The sequence below is a fragment of the Chrysochloris asiatica genome, unplaced genomic scaffold, assembly GCF_000296735.1.
Source record: "Chrysochloris asiatica unplaced genomic scaffold, ChrAsi1.0 scaffold00096, whole genome shotgun sequence".
Classification (NCBI taxonomy): domain Eukaryota; kingdom Metazoa; phylum Chordata; class Mammalia; order Afrosoricida; family Chrysochloridae; genus Chrysochloris; species Chrysochloris asiatica.
Window position 1 is genome coordinate 10228876 of NW_006408614.1, and position 8274 is coordinate 10237149.

The 8274-nt window shown below is 50.0% G+C and overlaps 1 protein-coding gene across 1 annotated transcript in view; it reads left to right on the plus strand.

Moving 5' to 3' along the window:
* The first annotated feature begins 5544 nt into the window (after positions 1-5544).
* The window catches only part of UBE2F (ubiquitin-conjugating enzyme E2F (putative)), a 30720-nt gene continuing 27990 nt past the window's right edge, over positions 5545-8274 (plus strand). The window contains exon 1 of the mRNA XM_006866782.1: positions 5545-5610. The gene's annotated coding sequence lies outside the window, so the exon portion shown is untranslated. The remainder of the gene's footprint in view (positions 5611-8274) is intronic.

Genomic DNA, 8274 nt, shown 5'->3' on the forward strand with positions numbered 1-8274 from the left:
TAAGGTGCGCCTGACCCAAGCCATGGTATTTTCAATAACCTTATATGCATGCAAAAGCTGGACGGTGAATAAGGAAGACCATAGAAGAATTGATGCATTTAAATTATGATGTTGGAGGAGAATACTGAAAGTACCAGGGACTGCCAAAAAAAACAAACAAATCTGTATTGGAAGAAGGTAAGTCGGAATGCTTCCTAGACGCTAGGATGGCCAGACTTCATCTCTCATACTGTGGACATGTTGTCAGGAGGGACCAGTCCCTGGAAGAGAACATCATACTTGGTAAAATGAAATGTCATCAAAAGAGGAAGATCCCCAAGGAGATGGATTGACACAGTCACAGTGATTGTGTAACAATTGTGAGGATGGCACACAACTGGGCAGTATTTCATTCTGTTGTGTACAGGGTCACTGTGAGTCAGAACCGACTGGACGGCACCTAACAGCAACAACAAATTGTGAGGGACCACATTTGTAGAAGCCATTCCTGTTTCTTCCTGTGACAGCCACACTGGAGAACCAAGGCAGGACCCTTGAGCTTGCTAGCATTGTGGCTGATCTGGTACAAAGCTTTGTGGCACCCACGTCCACCATCCATTAGAGTTTCTAGTTACGCTTTCACCAACACTGGATATTGTTTCTTTACAAAAATAAAAAATGAACAATCGGCTAAGGAGATGTTCTCAAGCTGCTGAGTAGAGCAAGGCCAGCCTGTCTTCTGTGGATATTGCTGTGGACACTGGCTACTGGACATGTTCCTGAGGGAATTTCCAAACTGGCCCTTTGCCCACGAATTTTAAAAACTTTTATTGTGAATTGAGTGGAGGTTTACAGAACAGATCAGTTTTATACTCAACAACTCATACCCTTGGCTTCATCTCGGTGACTGCAGTCCCCTAAATGTAATGTCACTTGTCCCATCTCCTCCCTGTTTCTTGTTCCCATTCCTCCTCCTATCCCTGCCCTTCTGAATTTTGTCCTTAGGTAAATACTGCCCTTTACTGATCTTGAACAGTTGACCAGTCTGTGGTGTGTGTGCCTCACTGAGCATTGTCCCCACTATAGATCTATCTATTGTTGTTGTTGTTGTTAAGTGTCGCTGAGTCGGTTCCGACCCATAGCGACCCTGTATAAGGTTTCTGAGGAGCAGTTGGTGAGCTTGCACTGCCGACCTTGCAGTTCAAACGGCTTTGCAGTCTGACACATTAACCCACAGCGCCACACCAGGGCTCAAAATTGAGCCATCGGGGCAAATTTGGTTCCATTGACACATTCTGACACTCTTTTGAATAGCTCCATGCCAGGATTCTGTGAACTGTTGGGTTCCTTTTGGCTTTATGAAGAGTTTGGGCTGGTTGAAAAACATGAGGAATGAAGAATAGGAAAACAGAGATGGCTAAGGAGCTCTGGTAGCGTAGTGGTTACAAATCAGGCTGCGAAGCTTAGGGTCAGCAGTTCAAAACTACCAGCTACTCCACAGGAGAAAGATGAGGCTTTCTGCTCCCATAAAGATTTATAGCCTCAGAAACCCTGTACAGGGTACCTATACATAATATCCACCACCAAGGAGCTCTGGTAGCATAGTGGTTATGAGTTGGGCTGCTAATCTCATGGTCAGCAGTTTGAAACTACCAGCAGTTCCGCAGGAGAAAGATGAGGCTTTCTGCTCCTGTAAAGATTTACAGCCTCATGGTTGTAAATATATACAGGGTCTCTATGAGTTGGAACCGACTCCATGGCACATAACCACCACCACTAAGTACTTGAAAGATACCCCACTGAAGGTGATGGGGCAATGCAAATTAAACAATCATGAGATGCTATTGTTTGCATATCATACTGGCAAATTTTTAAAAGAACACGCAAGCCCAATATGGCACTATGAATGAAGGTGCAAAATACATACAAAATGGGTCTTCAGGGAGACCAATCATGGGAAGTTAATAAACTTCTAAATTAATTTTCCCTTTGGCCGAGTGATAGCTTCTTCTAAGAATCTCTGCTAAGTTATTGACTGCTAAGGAAAAGAAGAACAATGTTCATTACACCCTTAATTGAAGCTGAGAAAAGCTGGAAATTGCCCAACATTCCCTCAAGAGAGTCAACATCCCTTCCATCAACATTCCATCAAGAAAAGATGGTTAAGATGCTCTGATGGAGCCGCACAGTGGCAGCATTGATTACCATTAAAAAATCATGAGGTGCACCTGTTGTCCTTACAGAGCGGGATGGCCGGACTACGGTGACAAAGAGCTGCATTCTTTCCTCTTTTGGAGATATTTTAAGGAAATTTAAGTCAATAAATATATATCCGTTCCCTCACTCTTTTTTTATGATGGTAACACATTAATAATAAACCCTGTTATTGAAAACACTGAAGACATAGAGGACAAAAATTGACAACATATCTTGACAATTTTTCAGTGTTACTACACAAAAAGACTCTTGCACTTCTTCTGTGGGTAAGGCCTTGGGATGATAATCAGAAGGTTGGCGGTTCAAACCCACCAGCCACTCTGAGGAAGAAAAAGGAGGCTGTCTGCCCCCAGCACAGTTTTGGAAACCTATACAGGGTCACTGTGTGTCTGAATCAAAGCTGATGGCAGCGGGTTTGCTTTGATTTTGTTAATATTTCATATGTACACGCATCTTACTCATTTAACCAATCACCTACTGATGGCACTTTGGGACCGTCTTTTGGAATCATTCATGAATGACCTCACTGTTGTTGTTGTTTAGTGCGTTGTTTCTGACTCATGGCAACCCTGTATAGGGGTTCTGAGGAGCGGCTGGTGAGCTTGAACTTCTGACCTTGGAGTTCGAACTGACTTTGCAGTCCAGTGCAGTAACCTGCAGCGCCGCACTAGGACTTCAAGCAGCATATGTTGTTGTTGTTGAGTGCCATTGAGTCGGTTTCGACCCATAGCGACCCTGTGTAAGGTTTCCAAGGAGCAGCTGGTGAGTTTGAACCGCCAACCTTGCAGTTTAAACGGCTTTGCAGTGTGGCGCATTAACCCACAGCGCCACACATAGGGCTCTCAGAACTATTTGGTCTGGCCCTGCCAAGGCAACCTCGGTTCTAGCCATCACACTGTTGTTGTTAAATGCCTTCGAGTCAGTTCCAACTCACAGTGACCCTGTATAGGGTTTCCAAGGAGCCACCACATTAGGGGTGAGTTAATTGAATATTTGACCAAACATAGTAGGCTAATATTTTAACTTGGTAATTTTGTGTGGCCTACTCTGGTAGCATAGTGGTTACGAATCGGGCTGTGAACTGCAAGGTCAGCAGTTCGAAACTAACAGCCGCTCCGCAGGAGAAAGATGAGGGTTTCTGCTCCCGTAAAGATTTACAGCCTCAGAAACCCTGTATAGGGTCGCTATGGGTCGGAACCGACTCGATGGCACTTAACAACAACAAAGCAACTAAGTTATGCCTTCACACAGCGTCTTGCCTGGTGTCTGCAACAAGCAAGCTTCTGCAGTATTGACCCAGCAGGTGTGGCTTGGTCACTTGTTAGAGCCCTAGGATGGGAACATGGGAAGGAGGTTGGTGACCAGGAGAGAGGGTCTGAGAAGCTGAGTTTCATCAGGGGACTGGTCCATGATGAGAAGAGATGAGCACCAGGCTCAGGACATTTCAGTGGGAACACAGGGACTTTGGCGCCCCTTCAGACTCTGATGGGCCTTTCTGAGCAGGGAAGGTCTTGCTGAGAAAGAGGTGCCTACACTTAAGCATTGGAGAGGGTGAAGATGGGAGACCAGTGGCCCCCAGCAGGAAGAATAACAAAGGTTTCCTCCTGACTCAGTGCTGCCCCTCTGTTGCCTGAAAAACTTTCTGTGGGGCTTTTGGAACAAAGTTCTAGCTCCTTCCCTCCTCTAGCGGGGTCCACGTCATGAGCCTCCTATTTCAAGAGGAATTGGAATGGCCTCTCCCCCAGATATCTGATCCCCAGGGCTGCTTATTACCAATCATAAGGGATAGGGACTTGGGCAGACACACGGGCAGAACGTGTAAGCTACAAACAAGAAAGAAACATTTGTACAGAACGTCTGCCTGGAGCCTCGTGGCTCTTTTAAAGCACTAGCTATGTGGGATCAGATTGCTTCCGCCTGCTCAAAGAACAGTTGAGAAGTGCCGGGAAATGAGTTTCTGTTGTGTTGTTAGCTGCCCTGGAGTCACTTCCGACTCACAGGGACTTTATGTACAACAGAACAGAGCTCTGCGGGGGTCCTGCTCGAGCGTCCCAATTCTTGCTATTTGTGTCTAATATGGCAACCACTGGGTCACTCCACCATGTTGGGGATCTTCCTGTTTTTTTCTCTGACCCTGTATTTTAACACATTGTGAGAAACATTGTCTATACTGACAAACGCTCAGGAAATCCAATCTGTACTCATTTTAGCCAGAGTGAGGTTATCTTTATTTGATTTTGCAAAATCAGGCGCCCAACTCAGCAGACACGGGGAGACTCACCACGTGGCTTGCCAGAAACGGTTTTAATTCTTGCCTCCAAAAAGCCCCTCTTTTTCCAGTTCCTCATATACAGTTCTAAGGCACGTCCCATTTTCCCTCCCCCCATTGAAGCCAAAGTGCCTTGCTCAAGGTCTTCATGGCTGTATTCATATTTAAATGCCCTAGTCTAGAGCAGCCAGCTAGTTTCAACCATCTGTCGGCTAGGCCTAGCCATCTCTTGAATTCCTAAAGATGGACCACGCCCTCAAGAGTTATACAAGATATCCTCCTTCAGAGGCTGGTCCCTCCTGATAACATGTCCAAGGTTGTGGGGCGAAGTCTGGCCATCTTTGGTTCCAAGGAGCATTCTGTATTTCTTCCAGGACAGACTTGTTCGTTTTTCTGCCAGTCCACGGTATAGCCAGTATTCTTCAACACCAACAAGGAGAAACAACACCCACAATTCCGAAAAGGAGGGTGAGAACGGTTGGATAACTTGAAATGCCATCAATCTCACTGAATTGTACATGGAGACATGATTGAATCGGTGTTGTGTATATTCTCAAGAATTTAAAAAGAAATGTTTAAATAGGGACGGATCCAGCAAGCCGAGGCACACACGGGGGCGGGGAGGAGGCTCTGTACAGGTGACGTACAGGTCCACTTGCTCCGTCCACGGTGCAAGCAGCCGGGACAGAAGTCCGGGCATGGGGCAGGCCACTGCACGCACCAAACCTACTAGCTACGGCCGCGCCTGCACGGAGGGCGGGCTGCAGGACAGAGCCCAAAGGCCGCGGCGCGCAGACTCCGCAACAAACTCAGCGGTCCCGGACTTCCTCCTAGCTCCGCCCCCTCCGTCTCTCGCCAATCAACGAGGTCCTTGAGGGCAGCCGCCCCGCCCGGCGGCTCACGTCGCTGTTTGCATGTTTGGTTCCCAATAAAGTTCTTCGGGACTTTGAATCTTTTTTTTAAAGCGCCCGCTCCGACGCGCCGCCGCCAGCGAGGGCAGACCAGTCTCCGCCCCGCCCCTTCCGGTCCCGCCGCCCCGGAGCCGGCTCCGCTGTGAGGGACCGAATTCCCTGCTCGCCGCCGCGCCGTGCGGGCCGGGCATGGTGTTGGGCCCCGGACCGCCTCGCCGGTCTCGGGGTGCCCAGGTAAGGCCACGGCTCCCCAGGGAGGGCGCGGGGTGGACGGGGCTGCGAGGCCCGGGCGGATGGAGGCCCGGGCGGGCGGCTGCGGGCCGCAGGCTGTTTCGGGCCGGGGGCGCCGGCTCAGTCCCCCGGGAGGATCGGAGGCTGTGCCCAAGGTCACGGCTCCCTAGTTGGCGGGCTGTTGGGGTCGCGTTTGTCAAGGCCAGCTCCCCTGCGTGGGGCGAATGCACGGTCATTTGGGGCGCGCCCACCATTGGACTAGTGCGGGAATGTACCCCCGGAAAAGGTCAGTGCTGCTCTCTGGTCCTGGCTGTGTTGCTGTGGACCCCTGGGCGTGGCCTTCCTCTTCTGGGCCTCAGTTGCCCTACTTGTCACCTGCCCAGGTGTACCTGTACCCCTCTATGCATTGCCCCCAGCGCGCGGGCGGGGTCGGGACGGCTGGAAGAGGCGGGGATCCGGGTAGAGACCTGGGGGATGAGGGCATTGCAGGCCTGGGTGGCCGGCGGAACAGAACCTCCCGGAAATCAGCAAGGTGGTGTTGGGGAACCGGAGGAGGCTGGCCTGCGGGGAATAGAGGATTCTTGGCGTGGGGAAGGGGGACCTGCACACATAGGTGGGGGAGCAGAGAAATCCCCCGGCTTAGACGGTGCGGGGCGTCATGGTCCCTGCCTGGGCTTACGTCATTCAGGTAGTGGATGCTGCAGGAGGGGGAAGCAGGTTTATGACTGGAGGTTCCTGTGTCCCGGCTTCGGAAGGAGGCTGGGGGACCCTTCATAATCCTATTCTGGGCACCTTGGGCTGCGCGGGTCTCGAGTTCTCGGCTTCCTTCTCTTTCACCCTGGCATGGGGATTTCTCAAGGGCAGAAGGTATTATGAAGGAACCGTTCTGCTCACCTCCAGCCGCCGGGCTCCTGGCGTCCGGTACAGGTGGCGTGGCCTGATTGTAGCGAAACAGACTTACGAGGAGCAGATGTTAGTTGATGATGAGATGAACTGGCACTCAGAATCCTTGTCTTTGAGCAGTCTGAAAGCAAATCTCACCCAGAGGAGGAACTTCACCCTTAAATGGCAACCTGGAGAATTGAGAGCCCTCGGCACACTATTCAAAATAGCTCCTGTGTGGCTGAAAACAGCCACTGACAGGCTGTAATTTACAGTAAAGGGCAAGCTAAATATTAACCCAACTCCTCAAGGTTCAAGGCCGAATGAGGTAGGAAAAGGGATTCTGAAACATCTGCAGTAGTATTCCACTGACCTCTTGACAGTGTGAGTACTTATTTTTTGTTCACATCCCTTGGTATAGATTTTATTTAGCAGCTATGGCAACATTGCCAATTTAGACCTTGGACTTATCTGTGAAGTGGAGTGTGAAAATAATGGAGAAGAGATAGCCACTATATACTCGATTTCTTACACATCCATTATCTCGATGGGAGAGAAAACACCAGTTTAGTCCCTTTTCTCATTTGCTGTGTCAGGGTTTTATTAAAAAGCCAAGTACTGTTGAAGATAAGTCTGGAATCTGACTTCCTGGGGTGAGGTGTGGGGCGTTGTTTGCAGAGAATCCTGTGGAATGCTACCAAACACCCGAGGCCACCCAGTTCTGACTCAGAGCAACCCTGGAGGACAGAGTTGAACAGCTCCAGAGGGCCTCCCAGGCTGTCATCTCTGTGGAAGGAAGCAGCCGGTCACAGCTATCTCCTGGAGAGCAGCTAGTGGGTCTGAAGCACCAAGCTTTAGGGTAACAGTCAAATGCTTACCCACTGCATTACCAGGGCTCCTTTGTGGAGCAGGGTTGATACGTGTCTTCACCTTGATTCCAACTCCGCGATCCTTTATAGGGTTCTGAGGAGTGGCTGGTGGGTTTGAACCACCAACCTGGTGGTTAGTGGCTCAGTGCTACAGCGCCGTGTCAGGGCTCCATTGTGGGATGGTTGTTATTGTTGTTAAAGTGCTGTTGAGTCAGTTCTGACGCGTAGCATCCCTGTATGGGCTTTCCAAGGAGCAACTGGAGAGTTTGAACTGCCTACCTTGTGGTTCGCAGTCCGGTGCTGGTCCTACAGCACCACACCAGGAGTCGGTGGTGGTTGTTATTAAGTGTGGTTGAGTAGGTTCCGACCCAAAGCGACCCTGTATTGGGTTTCCAGGGAGCGGCTAGTAAGTTTGAACCGACGATCTTGCGGTTCAAACCTACCTTGCATTCCATCCAGCGCGTTAACCCTAACACCACAACAGGACTCCTCCAAGAGTTGGTTGTTGTTGTTGTTCAGTGCCGTAGAGCCGGTTCCAGCCCATAGCATAGGATTTCCAAGGAGCGACTGGTAAGCTTGAACTCACCTTGTGGTTCAAGCTGACTTTGCAGCCCAGAGCATTAACTCACAGCACCACACCAAGATTCAGGATGGTTGTTTTTGTGAAGTGTCGTCGAGTCAGTTCCGACCCATAGTGACCCTGTATAGGGTTTCTGAGGAGCAGCTTGTGAGCTTGAACTGCCGACCTTGTAGTTCAAACGGCTTTGCAGTCTGGCGCGTAACCCACAGCCCCACCCCAGGGGTTGGAGGAGGACGTAAAACAGAACTCAGAATAGTCTCCAGACTGCAGTGCCCCAGAACAGTCTAGATCTGGAGTGGGGAACCTTTTTTCAGCAAAAATTTATAACATCATTCA